We start from the raw sequence: 22,649 nt of genomic DNA, 5'->3' as shown, positions 1-22,649 counted from the left end.
TATTAATTTAATGTTGGAAACATTACAGTGTTGTGATACTCAAGGTGGCTAGAACTCAACAAAAGATATAGTATGCTATTGATATTTAGGAAAAATTTTACAGTTATTGATTTTCTCTTCTAATTTTGTACAAATAGTGCAAAATATTCTGGTTATACAATAAATTTGAATAAATCTAGTATTTTGCCAATTGGCCACATAATTCTTAAGGAAACAGGTAAACCATGGTGAAGGGGGTATTTAGGTTAGGGGATAATTATTTCCAGTAAATTAACTTTGTTAGTGGAGTTGAATATTGTACAATAGATTTGTGGTGGTATTAATAGGCAGAAATAGGAAAAGGAAATATTGTGAGCCTGTGGGAAAGAATAAATGCTGTAAATATTTATTTCTTTTCCTATTTATTTACTATATTGGCCAACCATCCCAATCTTATGACTTTGAATGTTGTACAATCACATAAAAAAACAAAAATAATGCATTCTTAAAAGCAAGAATCAATTCAAAATACTATAAAATGTACATGTATAGAAGAATTCACTGGGGGTGAAAGTTGGTTCAAAAAAAGAAAGTTTTAATAAACTTCCTGAATACAAGAAGACAGAATACCATCAGAACCTCTGAGGATAATACATTTTGCAATTGCTTCCAAAATAAAATAATCTCATGTTTGAGAGATGCCATTTTAAGAGGGATGTCTAGGTTTATTGCACTGGAATATTTTGAATAAGTGAATTTGAAAGAGTCTCTTTTTCAAAGCTGAAATTCACATAGGATGGGAGCATTAATAATACCTGATTTTCAGTCATACCATGGACCACATATGGTTATTAGTCACTAAAATTAAAATTATATTCAATGCATATTGTTATAGCTCACATTATAAAGCTATTTGGATTTGTTAAAATTTGGCAAGCATTGTGGTTTTAAGTATTGTGTGAACTTTCCTAGATGTTTAATATTTAAGTCAATTTGTTGTTTTTAAGTGAAGTAGTTTTCAAATTGCGAGTGAAGGTACATTATGTGTCCCAGGATAATGTTGCAGGATCCAATCAGAGATCAAAAACTTTATTCTTCCAAGCTTTCAGGCTCATGCTGGAACCCATCCTTAGGGGACTTTTCTCTCTCCAGAATGGGTGCATTGTGTGCCCTGAGAGAGAAAGGTTCCCTGAAGATGGGCTGTAGCATGAGTCCAAAAGTTTGGAAGAATAAACCTTTGGTCCCAGCAACTGACTCAGATTATATCGTGTAATTTTCATATTTGTTCAGAGTTTTGCAGTGTAAATTCAGTGCCAGAAAAGTAAACACTGATGACTGAGGCTTCATTTAACTTCTTTAAAAACATGTAAAGTAAATTTTACAATACCAGTCATAGATTTCGCCAACATGGAGCAAACTCAAACAGAAGCAGACATGTTACAGATTCAGAGCAGAACAGTAACTCAGGAGCTCGGAAACAGATATCAATTTCACTTTAGTTCAGCAGGCAAACAAGACACACAGCAGAGGAGAGAAGCAGTTTCATTTTCAATAGACAGACTCAGACCTTAACATAGCTTCAGAGCTGCAGAGTTTAATATAGAGCCATGCCTAGGCTACTTCTAGTTTCAGTTTCCAAACAGTCCTCATTGGCTGACTTAGTTGCTATGCCTATTCATTGGCTGACCTTGTTACCATGTTCTATTCCAGTTCATGAATATACTCTGACAACATTGCTCTATTTTTGTATGTTATTTAATTGTCTACTTGTCTGATTTATTTGCTTCTTATATCATGGGTTTTTAAAAATTTGTAGTCACATGTTTTGTTTTTGTTTTTTTTCTCTATTTCATCATTTGTATTAAAAAAAAAATTAAAGTTTCATTCCCAAAATTCATATCGTTGGTTGTTTAAGGCTCCATTGAAAAGAGAATATAGACAAACTGAAACTATACCTATCAGCATGTAGTTTAATTTCGAACTGGCCAGACTATCAAGTAATTTTTGCAAAAGTTTTATCAAAGATTTTGAAGTTTCTACTTGGCTTCAAATCCTGTCCATAGTACAATATCAAGCATTGGATTTGCAAACAGCATAATATAACTTTCAAAATGATGGTTGATGGTGATAATGATGCTATCCATTCAATTGTGTCTGATTCTCTGGACCAGTTTTCTCTGCATTTTTTGATCATGTAGGTCTTCTTTCAGTTGTTTTATGCTCTGGCTAGTCTTGTGTCGACTTTGATGGTGTCTAGCCACTGTCTTTTTTTGGCATACTTGTTTTCTTTTACCACTAACCATTCCAAGCAAACCTGCCTTTTCCAATGAGAAACTCACAACATGGCCAAAATAAGTAAGCTGCAATGTTGTGATTTTGCCTTCCAACATATGGTTTTATACATTCCATAACTTGCTTGTTTGTCAGTTTTTGATGTCCTTGGAATGCATAGGAGCCTTCTCCAACATCACAGCTCAAATGAATTGATTTTACTTCTGTCTAATTTTTTCATGGTCCAACTTTCCCAACTTTTGTAGGTAGCTACGTGAAAAACAATAGTGTGGAATAATTTTAGGGAAAGCTACTGGTAGATAGTGCCCAGAAAGCTGGTTTATACAGGGAAAAAGAGCTGAGTCTGAGTGTGTCTCTATGACCACTTACTCCCACCAATGACCAATCATTTAAATATATTGTTTTTGTTTCACAGCATTTTGTTTATATTGTTGCAAGCCACGTTATAGTTTATATCATGAGAGATAGTACATCAAATATTTAAACTGAACATTTACAAATATTAAAATTGAATAACAGCCAATAGACCTTTCTTTTGTGGCCTTCTCATAGAAAACCAGAGATTAGCACTGGCTGAACAAAGAAGGCTAGAAAAGATAACCAATATTTTGGGGACCTCGCTTGTACTTAACCTTTAACTGAAATTCTTGAATCTGTCTGAAAACAAAGGCATAGTTGGACTGAATTTTTTAAAAAACCGTTTATATCCTGTGCATTCCCTGTATCAACCACCATCTGTCATTGTTTCCCACTAATATTCCATTATGTTTTCCTTAGTGTTCACAAAATATCCTATTTTTATTTGTTTTAATATAAAATAACTAGCATTTAAGGTGTGACATTACCTTAATCCATAGTAATAACAAGATTTCTGCCTGTAAAGGACTAGAATCTTGGAACACTGTGTCCAAACACAGCTTTTGATGATACTTTGCTGGCCTTTTCACTACCTGTTGCTGGTGAGCACAGTTCATGGAGATGGATGGATGCTACTCGTTGCTGACAGGTTTCTTCTTGAACCATTTCATATATTCTGGCCATGGTAGCTAAATGTCAGATCTTCCTGGTGTATGTATTTGTCATACAATGTTTTGTGAGTATATTTTCCACCATTTAATCTGAAATCGTATCCATTTCTAAGTTTTAGTATTCACATAATTTATGCAACTCCCTATGTTCATTAACAGATGCATCTAGAGTTTTATTAAATGCTAATATTCTGTGTCCAGATATAAACAGTTCCATCACCACATTTCTAGGTAGAATATTTATCCAAAGCAGATTCAGCTTGTGAAGAGATAGATTCTTCTTTGTCTTAGCTCCCTAGCAGCGCAGTACTGTAGTCTCTGAACAACATTTTCTTCCTTGTCCAATTTCACACACTTAAGTTGCCCATACACAGCTTGTATTCTCAACATGGGACATCTGCATTTATATTCAGAAGCTGAGGAGAAGCAAGACCAGACTGAGTCATGGCTCATTTTATCGTCTATTTATTTATTTAATGCTGCACAGTTCAAAACAATAGTAAAACTACAAAACCATGAAAACTATATATCAAAAGTCCAGTGCCTCAGCCATTCTCCCTGAGTACCTCACAAACACTCACAGACTCCTCCCATGTAGCCCACTGCCTGGGTAAATAGTCAGGTTTTAAAGCCTTCTAAAAGGCTGGAGGATAGGGCTGCAGAATTGCCAGGGGAGGATGTCCCAATAAGTAGAGATAGCCACAGAAAAGGCACATTTCCTAAATCCCAGCAGATGCAATATGTCAGGGAAGGGACCTGGAGCACACCCACCCTATCTGATCCAGTGGGACAAGCAGAAGAGACAGACACAAGGGTCCTGTGCCTTCTAAGGCTTCAAAGATAATAGCCAGCATTTTGCATTGCATCCAGAAGGAAAATGGCAGTACAGCTCATGCAAAACAGGTGTAATTTGGTCAAACTAGTTGTACTGCATGTGCCCAACACTGCTAGGATGCTGCGTTCTGGAACAGGCAGTAATGTTCCAGGACCCCACCTTTGTTGTCAGTTCTTTATGATTTTCCTCAGAGAATCCTCAACACAGATTGCAAAGAGAGTCATCCATATAAATTCTTTATTGCACAACGGTTTTAGATTAGCACTGTCACTCTTCTCCATTTTGTCTCTCACCCAACTTGTCCTGAATCCTTCCTTTTCCTATTAGTTATACAGTGATGTCTCCTGAGAGTATTACACTACATAAACATCTAAAAGAAAGCTTTAAATATTTCTGTTCTTCGGTATTTAGTCCGAGAAAACTAAAACAACTGTATCTGAAAGATATGACAAATTAAAGATGTGCTTTTTCTTACCAAACATAAAGTGATACTGTTATTTTTTCCTTGTCACATGCATTTTTATTTCAAATAACTGAGAATGTTTATTTTACAATTTGGAGAATATCAGGTTCCATTTATTAGCAGGTTCCATTTATTATTTGACTTATTTGATGGCTAAATGACTTTGTACAAGAATTTATTTAAACAATTCAAGCATAATATTCCTCCTCCTTTTAAAATGTCGGAAAGACATAACATCACACTTTTCACCTATGTGGATTAGGTCTGGGTAACTTATTTGGGGATTTGAGGAAGTAAAATATTTTTTCCCGTTTGCTATTTTTACTTGATTAATTTAGTTTCAGCTTGACTGTCGATTATCTAGTAGAGAAGCTAATTCTCAGACCATTGTGGATTCTGTTAATATTTTACCGGAAGAATAAAATATATATTTGATATAAAATTTCTCACAAAGCATTGTTTAAAAGCGCTCCCTCTCACAAGTAAAAAATATAGCTGCAAAGCAATGCAGAAGTAATTGGAGCACTCCTAATCTGAGGACATTATTAACTCCTTTCTATAAGTTTTTTCCCCCTGATCAATATCCACACATTCGCATCTACACATATACACAGCTGTCTTCTTTCTTGCCAGAAAAAATACACTGCCTTGTGTTTTCCAGTATAACAAAAACAGCAGAGAGCAAATTTAAATGGAGAAATAGACCACAGGGAAAGGGTCAATAATCTTTTCCTCCACTGATATTCTGATTAGATTTTTTGGACTGACAATGCAAATATTTCTGACTTAAAATAATTGTAAGAGGCTTCCATACATTTGTCTTGGGTCAACTCCAAGCAACACTAAAGCAGCATTTTATATCGGAGTTTCAATACTTTTGTATAACTTTATAAAGTAAGCTAGAAATAGCAACATAATGTTTGGCACTCTTTAGAAGGAGAGCAGTGCTGGAAACTTAATTGGTCCAAGTACTATTTGTTGAACAGCTTCCTGAAAAACTGCATTATCTTCAAGTATATGGAACTGTTTTGGTTTTTTTACTGACATTTAGCAGGGTGTTAATTCTATTTTTATAATTATGTTTGCAGATTTGTGTCATTTTTTTTATCTTGGTATTACAATTGGTTGTATTTTGTTTCAGTTGCCTTGAATTCATATTCAATGAAAACATGAATTATTTAAAAAGATCTGAAAAAATAACACTACTTTCTCTATGCGGAAATAGAACAATCACTTGCTGGCTGGATTTAATAGTAAATAATAGTAGCAGCAATAATAATAAGTAATTTTATCCCCCAAAAATATTTTACATACATTGTTAGAAACAGCCATCCTATCCTTGGTTAGGACTTAAATTATTACGTTTCCATCACTCTTAGATTGTGAATCTAACTGTTGATTTCCCACACATAATAGTAATATTAAAATAAAAATAATGATAACTTTAATTTCTGTATAAAATACTCAAGCACTTGTTGCTTGGCCCACTTCTCACTATGGCCTTTCCCCACTTGCATTTAACCACAGCCAAACCTGCCCTGAGAATTTATTTTTCTACCATGTTCTCATAACATTGCCTTGAGCTCCTCCTCAACCCATGGGTAAGAGTTGAAATCTTGTTGACTGCCTAGATAAGTTCATGCAATTTTCTTGATAACATTTTTCAGAATGCTTTCTACTCAAGCCTGAGCATGGATAACTGGCCCCAAATCACCCAATTAGTTTTGTGCCCAAGATATGGTTAGAATTCATAGTGTTCCAGTTACAGTACTAGCCATATCCTGAACCATGATACCAAAGTGATTGCCATAAGTTATCCTTAATCTGATTATGTCCAAGGCAACCTTAATATGTACACAGTTTAATAAACTTTGTCACCCATTACCTTGCAGAGAATTCAAACCACTATCAAGGGATAGGGCAGAGGAGTGATAGAGGCAAGGGCAGGATTTGGCAATGGAGACAGCCAATGTCATGCTGGCTTCTTTTTTTAAAATTGGGTGAATAAAATTTCAAGTCAGCAGTGGAGAAAGACACTGTCATCCATCTGGACTAGTTGGTAAAGAATGCCATGTTGTTGACTGATTGAAGGTGACCAATTGTGGTGGTCTCTCATGGAAAAGATGAGACACAAGCGAGTGTTCTCGGGATGAGAGCCCAGAGCAAATTCCAGTGCTCGCTTTTATTGAGATTTTAGTACATGGTAAGCATAGCAAGTATAGTCACATTGTGGATTACAATAATTAGACATAGTACAGACTTGTTTACAGTTGTCTGAGCTGCTTGATTGTTTCTAGTGTTTGTTTTTAATTTCCTTACACTATCTCAGTGACCTTTAAGCAAGCATGTATGTATAAGGTCTTAGACTAATCATTACCCAATACTCAAGTCAAACCAATCAATTATGACCTCTCCCCTCCTTTCACAAGTCCCTTTTTCACTGCACTTGAACAACAGAAAAGAGTCTTGGAAGAGGCAATGACATATTGCATTTTCCACAGCATTGCAGTTAAGAAAATAGCTACCAAGGCAGGAACCCTCAAAGGGCTTGAAGAAATCAGCCAAATATTCAGTGACTTTTTAAAAATAGAGGATAAAACCTAGAATGCAAACCCAAAAGATGATGTATAGTGCAGTAGATAATAGAGATGATAGAAATGCATCAATGCATACATGCAGTAATAGAGTGACATGAAGATAGAATCAAAGAATCATAGACAGATATTGTGTGTGTGTATGTATATACACACACAATGTCTTCCATTACCATATCCCATGAGGATAAACTGCATCTCAAGATCAAGCTTAAGTAATGGCTAGGAGAAGCATTTGAAACCCTGCTAATTGTCAATCAAGTCACCAACGCCTTGCTCAAGTATCAAAACAAAGTTGTGACTTAGAGGGACCAGTCAGATGAGACCATAAATGATGAGTCCAGAGGGTAGGACACATCATATTGTTCTATACCCATCCCATCACAAGACTCAGGAGTTTTTACTGGAGCACCTCCTGCAGCAGCAGCAGCATCACTCTGACATTGAACCCTCACCTCTACCTGTGACAAATATGATGGGAAACTTGACAAATTTATCTTTCTTGTTCAGTGTGAATTATACATCTCCCTAATACCTGAAGGTTTCCCACAGAGCAATCTCAGGAAGCTTTTATAATTGATATAACAACAGAAAGAGCTACAAAACGGGCAATCCCTTTTCTGATGCAGAACAACCTGACTTGGACAGCTATGCTTATTTTGTGACATGCCCAAGGGCTAATTGTGATGATCTAGTCAAGCAAGTGACTGCCAACTGTAAAATTGGTCACTGACAGGGTAAGCATTTGATGAAGGAATATGCCACTGACTTTCATACGTTAGTTCAGGAACTGGACTGGAATAAAAGAGGCACATTCATTCATCTGGGCACCTCACAGACTTTGTCAACAATAATCAAAATCTGTTTGAGTACTTTTGGAAGAGTCAAGAAACTGGCAAAGTACAGGAAAAAAAGAAAGATCCCATTGTTTTCTTTCTTTCCCTCTTTTCCCCTTCTATGTACATATCAGGGGTTTTGGAAATTGGCCCCATGCAATAGCCATCAGAGCTCTGCCATCAACACACATAAGGTCTAGGTCTATATTAGAAAAAACTACAACACTTCTGCATGAATACTTTACCAACACCTCCTTCCTTACAAAGCACTGATTATGTCATTACAGAGAAGATAGAATTAGGTGAACAGATGCCATACATGCTCCAGATCTGGCCTATCAGGAAACAAGACCAATGGCTCAGAGGTTGCGCCAAGACAATAAGAATTAAGTTCCACCTAGAACTACAGATCAGTTCTGAAATACAACTGTTTCTAGGGCAACAGACAACTTCACTGAAACAGCCATCATAGTCTATTTGTTCAGTTTTTCTGTGAAGGTTGCAATTATTGATTGCTGGCTCTGATGTTCAAGACTTACCACAGAATGTACTGGACCTCTTCAACTTCCCATTTGCAATCAGCAGGAGTCCCTATAACTTTGTTTAGTCTCTTTATTAGATTTTCCAGTAGTCTTGGAAAGAGACTGGCTTCAAGTTAGCATTCTGTATACTATATTAATCAGGACAAGATAAGATCAGCTAGGATTTTTCTGACCTTCAAGATTCACACACACACACACATACTCACTGCTCACCATTCTTCAGCAAGTACATCTTCCTATTTTGTCTTCCAAATATGCAGACTACACTAGTATATTTGAAAAGAAGGAAGTGTCCCTCATCAGTTCTGAAAAAATGTAATCAGTTATTCATAAAGCTTGGATGCCTGCAAAACATGACTATCCAATGCCACCTGAAGAGCTAATATGCCTGAGGAAATGACAACATACAAGAAAGTTTTTATCCAGCCAGCCTCCTCCACTGCCAATACTCCTACCCACTTGGTGAAGAAGAAAGTTGGATCCCTGTGCACATGGCCCATGATTCCTGGTTCTGCAATTCTGTAACCATTTAGGATCACAACTCTTTCCTCCCTTATTGCTGAATGTTTGGAAGAGCTGCAGAAGGCATACAGTTTTCCCCACTGGATCTCAAATCAATGCAATGGGAGTTGCAGTGGGTCATGAATAGCCAAATGCTTATAAATGATTGTGAGAAAGCTGGGGATGAACCAACTGAAAGATTATCTTTAAAAAGGTAACTCAGCCCAGGTGATGAATATTCTGGGAAAAAGCATTTCAGAGAGATCCTGCCTTAATTAACTCAGAACAACTGAAGCTGGGAAAGACGTCTTGCAGTTTCCAAGATTTGGTATCTACCCCCAGCCTAAGCCTAGCCTCAAAAATCCCTTACTGAAATCTGCATTGTTCATATTTTCGTGGGTTTTCCATTCACAGGGACTTGATACTGCCCTGTGATATTCATTTATTTTCATTATCATTTTCATTTCATTTTCAGGATGTTTCTGTATGCAATAATTACATTTAAATCAATGTCCAACCCTTTGGTCTTCATATAATTTATGAACTGTATTTTTAAAAACATAATTTATGGATCATATTTTCAGAATTTTTTAAAGCAGAACTGTAGTTGTGTAAATGTGCCAATTTTTGTGTAAAATTGGCTGATTTCATTGAAAGACCCTGTTTTTCATGCTGATCAGGGTGTTTTTCACAACTGAAATCTTTACACTAAGCTAGAACTGTGTGCTTTAATCTTGCTGTACTGAGCATATCCTTAAAGGGATATCCAGATGGATTTACATAAATACAATTTGTTCTGTCCTGGAACTTCCTCTCCCAATAACATCAGGGACATAATCATAAAAATTTCAGGACTTTCCCAATTTTTACTGTAATTGTTTCCCCTAATTTTGCTGCATCATCCACAGCATAGGACAGTCTTATCATCTAGTATAACATAACATATGGGAAATGTATCTCCTCATATCAATGAATGGGTTCCTGGCTGCTAAAAGCAACAACTGGACTTCTTTCTTACAAACAAATTCATAAGCAACTCATTTCTTACAAGTTGCATCTGAAGATGCTGGAGGTATAACATTAGAATAGTGTTTCCAAAAGCTACTTTAGCTTCAGAATAATTTCAGTCAATTCTATTGAATCAATTGAATGATTTAAATTCTAGATTTTCATCATCTGGAGGGGGAATAGAGATAGCTGGGGTTTGTAGCCAAAACAAAATACTTTCTCCTGGGAACCAAGGACATTCCCACAGGTGGTCAGAGAGAGGAGGAGTGAAATTACCAGGCAACTAGACGACACCTTGATTGGACCATGTGACTGTTTGTGAAAGGGGGGAACTTTTACTTTTAAGTAGATGAAAACTGCAGGAACATTCAGAGTCGGTTTTCACCAGCCAGTGCCAATATGATATCTCCAATAAAACTGTTCTTTGAGGAATCTACCTGTCTCAGAGTTCGGTTCATTATGGGTGTATTACTTGGAACCCTGATAGGGTGTTTTATCTAAGATGAAATGATAAGTAGCTAGGGGACTTCCAGATAGGAAACTGGAGAAACCTTGTGTGATATCCTTCATACCTAGCAAATGAACAAATTTATTCAATAAATATATATCCACCATTTTAGTTAGTAGACTTCCCCAAATACACCAAATCAAAACTCATATTCCCCAAATCAAAACTCATATTTTGCTACAATTGTTATACACACACGTGTGTGTAACAATTGTAGCAAAATATGAGTTTTGACAATACCTCTGTAAAAATGACTGAGAGAGTCACTTTTGGACAGGAGCAAATGTGCTAAATAATTGAGTGCATGCATGATTTGTTTGCTATTGTTACTATTACTGTATGTAAGAATTGATAGGTATTTTCTGAACCACTATATCGTAGTTATAACTACTCCAGAGGTGCAGGAGGAATGTTGCTTTGAGAAGGTGTTTTGTGCAAAATCAGCAAAGCTGGCTGATCTCATCAAAATCTCAACAAATAAATGCTCTGTCTTACATATTGGCAAAAATAAAATTAGAAAATAAAATACAAGCTAAATAGTCAAGACCTTGTTGAGGATCCAAACTCTGTCAAGGACCTTGGAGTGCTCATCTCTAATGATCTAAGTGCTAGACCCCACTGTAACTACATAGCCAAAAAGGCATTAAGAGTTGTTAATCTAATCCTCACCCCCTTCCTAAGAGGCCTGTAGGGGGCGTGCATAAGCACACCAATTGTGCCTACTGTCCCTGTCCTATTGTTTCTTTTTATTTTTCCCATAAGTATCTATCCCATGTATTAAAAACTATGTTTATTCTTATACCTGTATCTTGTAAGCGACTGACAAATCAAACAAAATAAATAAATAAATAAATAAATAAATAAATAAATAAAACCATTCCTGTCAGTCCAAGTCCTTGACCCAGCAATTCCATTTGCCAGAAGAGGCTTTTGTCCATGTAGCTACTTACCTTGTAACAACACAAAGTGAGCAGCATGGCCACTTCACTTTTAGAGGTGGGCAGTATGGCTTTGCAAAGTAGTTTCAAAAGGAACTACTTCACACCAACTTTCATCAAAGCAAAGCATCTCTTGAAAGCTGTTTCATCCGATAAGTCCCTACCACTCTTGACACAATCTTGTAATCTTACTAACTATCTGCAAAATGGAAAGCTTTTTCTCTTAATAGTTATTCTGCAGATCTCAACTTTGCATTGGGAGATGAGTGGCTGGGCAGATCCCAATGAACTGGAGATTGTCAAAGAATTCTGGCTGTTGTTGCTTAGTAATTGTAGTAGCTGGATATGTTAATGGCACAAGATACTTTCAGGTGATTAGGCTTTCCATCTTCAGATCATTCTCATTCCACCATAAAATGCAGCTTGAAGCTTATCCGGGCTGTTTTGACCGTTTTCTCCTTCCTTTGTTTTTCTTTCAACACATGCAATAGCCCAGAAGAAGTGATCAAGGATAAAAGTGACAAGAGTTAATTAAGAATGAACCAGCTATTAGCAAAATGTCAGACTGCTTGGTTTGGAGAGTGAAAGCTTGTCAATTTCAAAGAAAGCAACTGAAAAGGAATTCCCAATCCATTAAACTGTGTGGATATTTTTGAGATTTTATTTTTATTTATTTATTTTTGCAAACCCTTAACCAGCATTGCTTGATTCCCCAGAAAGGTTTGTCTCATGCCAAATTAGGATCCCAGCTTTAATGGAAACAGAGTGCATATGGGAGCAAAAGGGGAATTTTGAAGCGAGGAAGGAGAACATAAACCATCTCTAGCATTAGAGAAAGATTGTGGCAATAGAATGCCTGTTCAACATAAAGACGCTTCCATTCCAGACAATTACTATCCCATTTCTAATCTTTCCTTTGTGAATAAAGTCGTAACAAGACAGTCTTGGAACAAATACATTACCTTCAGTCAAGCTTCAGACAGTTTCTGTCAAGTTTCAGACAGGTGTGTAGTATAGAAACAGTACTAGTCACACTTGCTATAACTTTTGGTGGAGCTGATAGAGATGGTGCAGCCATCCTAGTGTTCCTTGACCACAGTATTGTTCTAGATCAGCTGCAGAATGGTAAGCACCGTCCTACAGTGGTTTCATTTTTTCATTGGTAGTCAATTTATAGACTGTGCTGACAAGAAGAGTTCCTGCAGACAGCTCCCACTGAGGAGTGCCTCAGGGTTTGATGCTCTCCTTTCCGTTCTAACCTCTACATGAAACTAGCTATTCTTATACCTGGGTGAGGTGATCATCAGTACATTGTTGATACCCAGCTTTATATCGTAATCCTGGCTGACCAAGTGAAGCTGCCAATGGACTGACCCCGTCTCTGGAAGCTTTTCAGGTCTGGATGGAATCAAACAAAACATGATTCAATCCTGACAAGACTGAGTGGCTGCGATGGTTGCCAATGTGCTTCCGGATGCAATTCAAGGTGCTGATTGTTACCTATACAGTCCTTCATGGCATAGGGCAGTGATGAGGAACCTTTTGGGCTCGATGTATCAAAAATCCAGAAAAACGCCTATCTTGACTCTGTTAACATGTCTCCCTACCCCCACCTCTCCCAGACAAAAGAAGCTTCCTCTCCAGCCTCTTTTCTCCACTTTTCCAGTCATTCCTCTTTGCACCATCTCGAAGTTGTGTGAGAGGGCCCTGCTCTCACATGGCCTCTGGAGCCTCAGAATAACACTTGAGAACACTCGTGCAATTTTCAGATGCCTTGGTAGCTGTGTGAAAGCAAGGCCCTCTTATATAACTTCCAAAGAGTCTGGAGATCTGGCTTGTCACCAAAAATGACATGGTATATCACCTGTGATGGGAATGTCATACGTTTGCCATCACTGGCATAGGGCCTGGATACCTGAGGCACAGCATCTCTCTAATTATTTCTTTCTACCCAATACATTTGAGCAAAGTGGGTGTGCTCCAGACTAAGCATTGTCATCTTATAGGGTGTGACCCCTCTCCTCTGGGACAGCAGCCTCTTTCTGAGATTCTGAAATGCCCTAAAGATCTGGCTTTGGTCTCAGGCCTGGGGTTAATATCCTGAGCTGCAGGTTAGGTATCTGATTTTCTTCTACATTACATGGGACCCAAGATGTAACACCCCATTTCTTCTAATCAACTTCTGTAGAGTTTTTACAGCTTACAACCTGCATGGTTTTTTTTTTGCCTGTTGTTGCACAGATCCATAGTGCTGGGAAATAGGAGTCAAAAATATAGGAGTCAAGAAACCACTGATAATCAGTTATGGAGACAAGGAAGAAGATCATAACAACTAATCTCTTAATTGGAAACTTTTTATTCTGATAAAGTAGCCTACCTGTGAGCAGTGTCTTCACCCAGGGGCAATCCATACCCCTTCATAATCTGGATGACAAATTCATAAGCAAAAGTAGTTATTCATGCAGAGGTTGCTTTATGGCATCATCCTTGCTGAGGCGTGGATATCCAGCAATAGAGCTCTGATCTGCAAGTATTGTGTGATGCCCTCTTCATCCACACACAAAAGGGTTTAGAACAAAATTACAATTCCATGTACAGTAATCAGAGACTAGTTCCCCTGAACACCCTGTGGAAATGGTTTCAGAACAAAAATGCAGAGCCTACAGCTGCAAATGTCAGTGTATGCAGTTAAAACTTGGCTTTCCTGAATGTGTACTCATTAATGTTATTTATAACGTCCTTACTCCCCATAATGGGTATTTCCTTGAAAATCTACACATAACTCAACTTTAGTTGCCTAATTATTGAAATATCCATAGTTTCTAATGCTGAACTTTCAGTTTGAACTTCATAAACTCTGAAAACTACTTGTCTGAATTGGGGGAAAAGGCCTTTTCTTCTTTAATATATTTAGTATGGGGGATTTTTTCACCGTAAATCTGTGTGTGCGTATTTAACCTGTAATATTGCAGAAGAATATAATCCACCAGGAGGACTTCTGGCCCAAAAGGATTACAGATAGAACTTGTTTAGCGAGTGCCTCCTTTAGTAGCTATTTGCAGTTACAATGCTGATTTTGAGATCAGCCCTTTTAGGTGTGTGAAACAAAGGAAAGTTGAAAATAAGATCATAATCACCGTCACAGTTTCACTTAGTCACTGAGTTGCCAGCCCCAATTGTGATCGCTAAACAAGGACTATCTGTACTTAGAACTATTGGGGCTGCTAGATCTAGGTTGCAAAAGAGGCTCTGAACGGCCTCTAAATTGAAACAAATGACAATGTTGCAGTCTAGAGATGATCAGGTTAGACTATAAACTCACCTGATTATAGACCATAGATTATAGTACAGATAACATCTAAGAGACTACAGGTAGTCCTCAACTTACAACCACAACTGAGCCCAAAATTTATGTTGCTAAGTGAGAAATTTGTTAAGGGAGTTTTGCCCCATTTTATGACTTTTCTTGTCACATTTGTTAATTGAATCACCACAGTTGTTAAATTAGTAACACGGTTGTTAAATGAATCTGATTTCCCTATTGACTTTGCTTATCAGAAGGCTGCAAAAGGGGATCCCATGACCCTGAGACACTGCAGCCGTCATAAATGTGAGTCGGTTGTCAAGCATCCAAATATAAATCACGTGACCATGGGGATGCTCCACTGGTCATAAGTGTGAAAAATGATCATCAGTCCCTTTTAAACAGAGCCGTTGAAACTTTGAACAGTCATCAAATGAAGTATTATAAGTCAAGGACTACCTGGATTGCATGAATCGGTTGGCCATCTGAGGCAATAGGTGCACCATTGGAAGATTTGAAAAGTCAGGTTAGGAACAGATTGTCCTGGAGAAAATCTATCTATCTGGTCAAATAAGAGTTGATATCAACTTGATGGCAAACAATCAGTCAATAAATGCATGTGTAGATACTGCAGAAAAAGAAAAGTATAGGGTTAATCTGAAAGAACCCTTTGATATTGCTTAATTTTCTATTTATCTCTGCTTATTTAGCTGGTATGCTTGGAAAAGGTGTGAGCTCCAGGAAACTTTGGGATCTATTATAATTACATTGGACTATTCACTCCCCCATCAGACAAGAGAAGGATCATGAGGAGCCTCTTCTCTTGATACAGCTGGAGCTGAAGTGGCCCAAGTTAGTCAGAAATAGAAAAACCACTAATCCCCCTCATAACTGATAATATTTATATGCACCCTTTTCTTCAAAGAATTTCAAGACGACATTCTTCTTTTCAGCCCTCTTATCTTCAGGATCTGGCTCAGTGATTGCAAAGCTTAAGGCAAGTTAAATAGATGTCTCCCAAATCTAGCAATGTAATCCAGCATCCAGACAGTTTCCTGGTATTCCAGTCAGGAGATTATTAGTAAGAAATTATGAGAACTGTATTCCAAAACATCTTGAACACACCAAACTGAGTAGTGTTCTGGTTACCGTACAAATTGTTTCAATCTTGTCCTGAGACTAGCTAATAAAAATGGAAATACACACACAGACCCAAAAACCCACATACGCACAAAGCACCACCAGGGGGAAAAAAGAGCCAGTAACCAAATTTTATGATGAGAGGTTTGGAAAAATATTAAAAAACAGGATTTCTAACATTCTCATCATAACAAAGTTCCTATATACAGTATTTATTTACATCTACAGACCCCTACAGACCCCTCATATCCTGGACATAAATTGTTTCAACTTCTACCCTAAAAATGATGCTATAGAGCACTGCACACCAGAACAACTAGACACAAGGGCAGTTCTTTCCCAAATGCCATCACTCTGCTAAACAACTAATTCCCACAACACTGTTAAATTATTTACTAAGACTGTATTACTATTATTCTTCTCATCCTTCCTAGTACCTATCTCTTCCCACTTATAACTATAACCGTGTTGCTTGTGTCTTTACAATTTATATAGTTTTATTTGTTTCCTAGTATGATTTGATTGCTTATTAGTAACCTATGACTATCACTAAGTGTTGTATCTGACGAATGTATTTTATCTTTTCTTAAAGTACATTGAAAGCATATGCACCAAATTCTTTATGTGTCCAATCACACTTGGCCAATAACCCATTGTAGAAATTGGAAACATTTTAGGATTGTGGTATACATTCCTTTCTACTTTTCTCTCCGCCTTTTGTCTTAACAGAACTGTTTAATTTTCTTCTTTAATTCACAACATGTTTCTTTGCACTGATGAAATAATGCCAATTTCCTTTTGGAGACTGTGGAAAATCTATTAAATATTCTGGCTATTAAGCCAAAACATGTCATTTTTTTTAAAAAAATAGTGCGTTCTGCTTTTGTTTGAATCTTGTTCTACATCCCCTTCTTATTTTTTAAAAACATTCTAGCTACATAAGACTTTTTGCCATTTGCTAGGAAGCCAAAACAAAGAATTTCTGGCCACAAATATTCCTATTCCGAAGATAAGCCAAGTTTTTCCAGTTAAGACTGTTGTGCAAGGTTGCTTTTTATGGGCCACATACATGGGAGTAAAATCAGCCACAAATGATAATGACAATATTGCTAATAATTGGTAATTAATAAATTCCATATAGCATTTCTAGGATGATGCTATAACACAACATCAAAGCATGACAAGTGTTTCCTATCATATTATCAGAAGATTGCACAAAGGCATAGCTAATGGATAAGAGTCAGATTCTGAAGGACAGTTAAATTTAGCATGGGAAATACAGCCCAGTTCCATTTTTCAGCAGACCAGGCTCATTGTGGACATGCCATATCTTGGATCAGGGGTGTCAAACTCATATCGTCACAGTGGCATCATGTGACATATCGTGACTTTTTCCCATTCACTAAACCGGGCGGGGGCATGGCCAGTGCATGACGCATCCAGCCCATGGGCTGGGAGTTTGACAGCCCTGCCTTGATTGGATGGATTACTACATTTATTTATTTATTTATTGCCTAGGCGTCTCATTTCAAAACTGTAGCTAAAATAGGACTCACTGCCATTGTGAATTTTTTTTAAAAAAAAAAACCCTTCTCAAACGCAGCCAAATGTCCTATACAATTTCTTTAACAGCGTGACATTTAACATTTAGTAAGAAAATGTGGACTTTCTTCCTATCTTTGTAGAAGATTTTGTAAAACGTTGTAAATAGGCACTGACCATGAGGTAATGGGCTTATATGCAAAGTTTGGAAGGAGGAAAAGTGTTGGAAAGCTCTTCTGGTAACTAGGTAACTAGCTAAGAGAATTTCCTGCTCCAACATCTGATGTGACAGAAAATCATAGGTTATTTGGTTTCTATTTGTCATTAAAGAGTTTGGTTTAAGTCTGCTCACATATTCTTGTATCACGTAACTGTATTACATTTCATAAATGCTGACATGGTAATCTCCTTCCACTGTGTAAAAAGCACTGCTGCATAGCAAAGAAAACAACATGGAGGCAATACTTTTTATTTGATATAATTGCTAAAACAACACCCCCTGCAAGAAGCAATGTTTTGGACACAGTAGAAATCAATTATAGCTATGAGACATTTCCAGAACTGGAGATTTTAACGATGGCTACTAATCTGATTTAGCAGTGAGCTTTGGCAGATGCATTCAGAACTATAATGCCATCAACAGGATGAATCTGTTGCTTTCAACCTTCAATACTTTCCCAATAGCCTATGCAACAGGATTTAAAAATTTCAAAGGAATTATTAAATATATCATTGATAAAATAAGTTGATCTGAGTTACAGAAACACAAATGTCATAACAGAGCTGGAAGGAGATACAGAAAAGTACTATTTTGCTGCCATCTCAGGGTGATTTGGATTTTTGCAGCCCATGCCTAGTAGCCCTCATCCCAAGCATTCTCCTGGATGCTACCAACCATCCTTGAGATGACAGACAAGTACAATACTTTCCAGAACCCAATTACTATCCTATCTCAATTGTCTCTATTCTCATTCACTGCTTAGGGCAGCCAACACTGTTCTAATTATACATGTATAGTTCATGAAACAGAAAAACACTGGCTGATTCCTCTGTCTTTGCTGCCCTCCTTCTTCTGCACAGGGAAAATAACATCTGCCAGTTGGATTGCAAGAATACGGCAAGTATTGTTTTGTTGTAAACAAAGTAAAATAAATAAATAAGGAAACCATTCAGAATCACAAGGGCAGCTGAGTCACCAGCAGCTTTCTCACCTCAGATTTTTCTCCCCTTTTCTCCTTTCTTTATATTATATAAACAGCAAATATCAATTTCCCGATTCTTCCATACTCTTGAAGGAGACAAAGCGGCAGAGGTGTTTTCATTTCTCCCTTAACTGACACAGGCCAAAGAACTGAAGCACGTGGATCCTTCAAGCTGAGCAGTCCAGTGCAAATTATTATCATGTTTAGATCATTGGCGCAATGTGACTGCATCTGGCTACTTCAGGAGACAAGAGTGGCAGACCAGGGACTGCCCATAACAAACTGAAAGCCGAATGAACATTGCCTTGATCACTTTAACTACTGGTCACCTCACCTGACTTCACAATCTGACGAAATGGGTGCGAAGTATATGACGGTTTATATCTAAGGCTATCCTTAGATAATGTTAGGATAAAGGAGAATGCACAACTTGATATTGATATAGCTAAGGACAGTTTAAGCTTTATTCATTCACAGGCTGGATAGGGCATGAGATGACAGCAACAGCAAGAAAAACATGGTGCCTGGCTATGTTTGGGTTATGTGGGAACCACCCCACAACCCCAGGAGAGTGACATATTTTGGGAGATATTAAAAAGGCAAAATATTATATTTCCTCAAAGGGAGAAATGGAGAAAGCAGGCTTATTTTTTCTTAGTAGCACCCTCTCCTCAGCAGATATTTTGTGCCCATTAAGAAAGATTGGTCCATCCTATCTACAAAACAGGGTGATAGGATTAAGAATAGGTCATGACCCTTCCGGACATAATAGGATTACCCCAATATCATTTAGCAGAAGACACAGAGCTCACTACACTGCACAATCTCCCTAAGGGCATTTCAGACATTGCACAACCCTCCTCCCTCAGCAGCATCTCTGAAACTTATAAAATCCATGTACTCATAAAACAATTGTTCAGCTGACCCAGAGCTGTTGTTGGTTCTGTTCATCATTAAACTTTCTTTCCAGTCAGCATCCATTTTATTTTATTCCCAGCTTGGATCCGAACCAGATGGATTTTTGTTCCAACAGTGATAAATGATGTATGAATCATCATACTGAGCGCTCTGGTGACCTAGAGGTGAAGACTGTTGCCTCCCACTCAGGAGGTTGCAAGTTCAATCCTCGGTAGCAACAGATTTTTCTCTCTTAGAGTGCAAAGAGAAAATATCTGCTGTGAAATCCACATTGGCGTCAGAAAGAGCATCCGGCCAGTAAACACTCAGCTCCATTCAGTCACCCCGACTCTACCCCGAATAAAGGGATTACACGGTCATAAAAAGAAAAATAATAATCAAGCTGCAATATTTGCATTATGTTCATTAGCCAATTCAAAATTTGTGAATTAAAATAGATGACACTACAAGAGGATTCTCTGTACATTGTAGCTGTTTCATCATATGTATCTAAATGCATTCAGTTCTGAAAGAATTGGTGTCATAACTGCTGATGTAGAATATAGTCTATTTTTGAGATTAGCCATGTATTATCTTCAGCACTCGATCTTCTGTTTGACCCCCTCCCACATGTAAAATGTGATGAGTGGAAAAAAAACTTGCAAAAAAGTTATTGGAAAAATAACTTGGATATATAACACCACTTGGAAACAAATGTTTGTCTTCAGTTGAAGGAAATGACAGAACATTTCAATATAGATTTTAAGAAGCCAGACAAAATTGTTATTCCTAAAATTAATGATGTGAATCAATGGCAGACAGAAAACATGTGCAAACACACAAATACAATATACACACATACATTGGTTTGACTAAATTTAAATCAACTGAAATTAGTGAGAAGATATTCTATTCTTTAGGATTTAGCTATATTGACTTCAACAGGAAAAAAAAACTTGATTAACATAGCCTGGATTCAATCTGGTGTTCCTTAAAAAATGGATCAATGCTGCATGAGTTTCTATGTTATTTTTTCTGCTGGGTGTGTGTGCGTGTGTGTTTCTTCCATTTAATACTATAATCCTGCTCATTTTCAATACTATTTATTTTTGCACAGGCTGGTACTAAAAAGAACCTTGACGATTATGCAATCAATTCCTGAGGATTCTATGTTCTATCCAACTATTACAGATTCATTTGCCCCATCTTATTATTATGTTTCATTGCATGGTCAGCCAGATACTTAGCCTGGATTTTTATTCACCTATTGACTCCTTGTCAAGGACCTGAGATGGGTAAATGCTTTTCTTTGATGGTGTTCAAGTATCCTTGCAGGCTGTTCCAAGTACAGCTAGCTTTTGCTATAGATCAATGTTGATTTTGTCAATCCCAATGATGTTCAAGTGGTGCTCTAATTGTTTTCAGATTGCACCCAAGGCACTTATTAAAATGATTATTTGTTATTATTCCTTTACCAAGACATGGCACAAATCAGAAAAGCACAGTAATTAGAAAATTCATCCAATAAAATTAGATCATAACTTACCAGCCAAACCAATAAACAAATACTAACCTGAAAGCATACCAAATACAACAATCATATATCTACAACAATGCCCTACAATACAACTGAGAAAGTATACATCCATCACTATATTAAAACAAGTATGAATCTAGGTCATGTCAAGATTAATGAGAAATAAGATGGAATAGCCAAGCCCTACACTAATCCTCTAATCAAATAAAAAGGTCTTTAAGCCCCTTTTAAAGGCCACCAAACTTTCAGAGACAAGAGGAAGAAAAAACTGGTTCCAGAGCCATGGACCCAGGAATCACAGCTCAACACACACACACACACACACACCATCCTAACCCAATGTTTGAGGAAAGTGCCAGGTCTTCATAACCCTCTAGAAATCTAAAAGGGTAGGGGTCCCTCTGATCTTTAATGAGGGGCTGTTCCAAAGGATTGTGGTGGCCACCAAAAAGGCATGACACCATCAGATGGCAACATTTAAGGGAGGGGGTCCTGGAGTGTATCCACTCTTAGAGTATATGACAACTATGAATCTGGAGGGATGGGCTGATATCCTCAGGGAGAAGCAGTCCTGCAAATAACTTCCTTTCTTGTCATAAGCTCAGGAAGGTTAAATACTGAAAGAAGAGAGATTTTGTATGCAGCATGTTCTAGCATAATTACTACATGACACAGCCAAGCACCATTTTTTAACATGTTCATTTTGCAGCAAATATATGGAAGTTGGAAGGATACCTAAGAGTAAATTTATGCTGCTATTAATCTCTTTAAAAGTTATTTTTCTGTAAATCAATATTTTATTTTCTTTTTTTTACTTCGACTGTGATTTGGAAGTGGAATAAGAAAGTGTTGTAATTTGTATACAGCAAAGAGGGGAGAAATTGATGGATCTCTATTTTTACAGTGTTCTTTTCTACTGTGAAAATGTAAAAGTATATTACATTTATTAAAAGTATAGTATTACTACTTTTAATGCTATAATAAAGTTTATCTTTAAAAATATTTTATTTGAGTGAAGGCATTCATTTTTCAAAATGATGTTATTAAGATACATTGTTTGAGGACTTAAGAAGAAATCAGTATTATGTAATACAGTACTATAAAAAGAGACTCTAAATTGAACAGAAAACTACTACAGGTCCCCCAGGTCAACAAGGACCACACTAGGTGTGACTGGAAAATTATTGATGAGCTACAGGATTCAGGACTGTTGGCTAAGCAATCAGGGCTAACAACTGAGGAAAGAAAAGTTATTTACCAATTACAAATACACGCCACTCGAACACCATCTGCCTTGATATCACTGTCAACCAACTGCAAAAGGCAGCTTTACATGGAATAGCTTAATCCTGCAACAGCACCTTTAACAACGTTTAACAACATCTGCCTTGTCCAGGTTCTTGGGAAACACTTGATAGGTGTACAAAAATGCCAAATCCAATTTAAACAACTGACTGAATGTTGAATAATTATAGTGAGATGGGCTACTTTAAGAAATAGCAA

This window comes from Pseudonaja textilis, chromosome 2 (assembly GCF_049901715.1).
Source record: "Pseudonaja textilis isolate UNSWEBS1 chromosome 2, rPseTex1.2, whole genome shotgun sequence".
Classification (NCBI taxonomy): Eukaryota; Metazoa; Chordata; class Lepidosauria; order Squamata; family Elapidae; genus Pseudonaja; species Pseudonaja textilis.
This window is presented reverse-complemented; position numbering follows the sequence as displayed.